Below are 2,557 nucleotides of genomic sequence, written 5' to 3' on the forward strand. Positions count from 1 at the left end.
TTAGACATAGCGAGGGAGAGGGGCTGTGTGCTGATGACTGGGGGGAGGCTTGTAGTGTACACCCTTTGGTTAGGTGATGATGCATGGAGGGGATTGTAACCATGGCAATGAAACGATATACGATAGGATGAATGTAAAACTAATGTTCTCCCATGTAAACTATCACATAATTCACAATAAAACATTAAGAAAAAATTGGTCAATGTTCAACCATTTCAAGAGACATTATTTGTATAAGAAGCACTGACACTGAAGGAAGAAGTCCAAGGTGCACTGAAGACATCGGTAAAAAACAAGACTCTAGGAATTGACAGAATTTCACAACAAACTAATGCAACACTGAAATTTTTCACTCAAATATGCCAACCCACTGGAAGAAATCCATATTTGTGCTCACTTCATAGAAAGAGATTCAATAGAATATGAAATTAACAAACAATATCATTAATATCACATGAAAGCAAAGTTTTTAGGAAAATAATTCAAAATCAGTTGTAGCCACCAGAAATTTAAGCCCTTTTCAGAAAAGGCAACAAGATGAGGGATATCATTTTTTATGCCACATGTATTTTGGCTGAAAGCAGAGAATAACAGAAAGATGTTTACCTGTGTTTTATTGACTACACAAATGCATTTGATTCTGGGTTGTAACAAATACTGGATGACATTGCCAAGATGAGAATTCAAGAACATTTCATTGTGTTCATGTGGAACCTATACATATACCATGAAGCAATTATTCAAACCAAAAGGGGATACTGTGTAAAATATTAAAAAGGTGTGTATCATGTTTATATCCTTTCACCATGTTTAATCAATTTCTATGCTGAACAAATAATTCCAGAAGCTGAACTACTATATGAAAAAGAATTTACATTCAGGAAGGGAGGGGGAGTCATTAACAAGCTGTGATATGCAAATGACACAACCTTGCTTGCTAAGATCAAAGACTACAGCCCGTTTTCCCTAGCTGCTTTCAGGAATGTCTCCTTATCTTTGATTTTGGAGAGCTTGATTATATGTCTCAGTGATTTTGATTTGGGGTCTACCCTTCCTGGGGTTCAATGTGCTTCTTGAATGTTTATTTTTTCACTTTTTAGGATGTTAGAGAAATTTTTTCCCAGCGGTTCTTCAACTATTTCCTCTGTGGACTTGTTTGATTCTTCTTGTTCTATAATGCCAATAACTCTTAAGTTATTCCTCTTCATATTGTCCAACATGAATCTTAGACCTTCTTCAGATTTTTTTAATCCTTTTTTCTGTTTGCTCTTTTATCTTAGTGGTATTGAGAGATTTGTATTCCAGCTCACTGGTTCTGCCTTCCATCTCTTCTGTACTCCTTTGTCATTTCAATATATTGTCTATTTCTGATATTCTATTATTGATTGTTTTGACCATCTATCTGTAGGTTTTGACTTGCTTCCAATGCTATATCTGTCTTATTTGATTGTTCCTATAGTGTTTTCTTGCTTTATTTTTCTCAACTCCATTGTAAATTGTTTTGAAACATTTTATAATCATTTTTCTGAATTCCTTCTCAGGCATTTCCAAGGCCTGCTCTCCTTCCAGAATGTAGTCCAGGTCTACCTCTAGGTCATTTGTCTAAGACATTTTATCTTGTTTCTGGACATGTATTGATATGGTCATCTACTTTTGCTTCTTGGACATGTTTAGTTTTTATCTGTGGCCTTAATGCTTAATTGAGTACGTGTTTTGATATTTTTTATGCTTTCTGATTGTTTCCAGGTAGATGTGATGAGGATGTGGGCTACCCTTTTCACTCTTCTTATTGCTTAACTCAGAGTAACTTTCACAGGCGTTGTCTGTATCCCTGGTATATGGCAGTTGGTATTGGTTCTTGCCTGGATTTTGGTGTTTTATAGAGTGTGATTGTAGCTTGACTATCTGGCAGCAGTTGCTGTCTCTTCTTGGGTAATATAAGGAAATAAAAAGTCCCCCAAAAGTAGAATGGGGGACCATAGAACATTGAAACAGCAACAGCAAAAAAGAAAAAGAAAAAACAAAACAAAACAAAACAAAAAAAAAACTAGACTGGATACTGTAGTGTATAACTGCAGAAAAAGGGAGAGGAGGGATAGAAGAAGAAGAAAAAGAAATCTGTAGCCTATTATGTTGTTGTTGTTAGGCACCATCGAGTAGGTACCAACTCATAGCGACCTTATGCACAACAGAACGAAACACTGCCTGATCTTGGGCCAGCCTCACTACTGTTGTCATGCTTAACTTTAATGTCCTCTTTCAGCTTCTTGCTTTCAAAACTGCCTGAAAGATTTCATGATGCCACTGTTGGTTGTTATGCTGTACTTCAGGATTTAATTTAATTTTCAGCCTATTTTGTTTTTAAACTCTCTTTCCCACTCCACACCCCTTGTTCTGGCCTTTTCCATATTAAAAAAGAAAAAACAGTTCAGGGCGGGCTCTTGGGCTAAGAGTATCTGTGTGCATACATTGCAGAAGAATCCACCAATGGTGAGGGTGGGGGGTGTCCACTTGCTCAGGCACCCCCTCTAGTCACCAGAATGGAGGTGTGCAAACA

This window comes from Chrysochloris asiatica, unplaced genomic scaffold, assembly GCF_000296735.1.
Source record: "Chrysochloris asiatica unplaced genomic scaffold, ChrAsi1.0 scaffold00140, whole genome shotgun sequence".
In the NCBI taxonomy this organism is placed as follows: Eukaryota; Metazoa; Chordata; class Mammalia; order Afrosoricida; family Chrysochloridae; genus Chrysochloris; species Chrysochloris asiatica.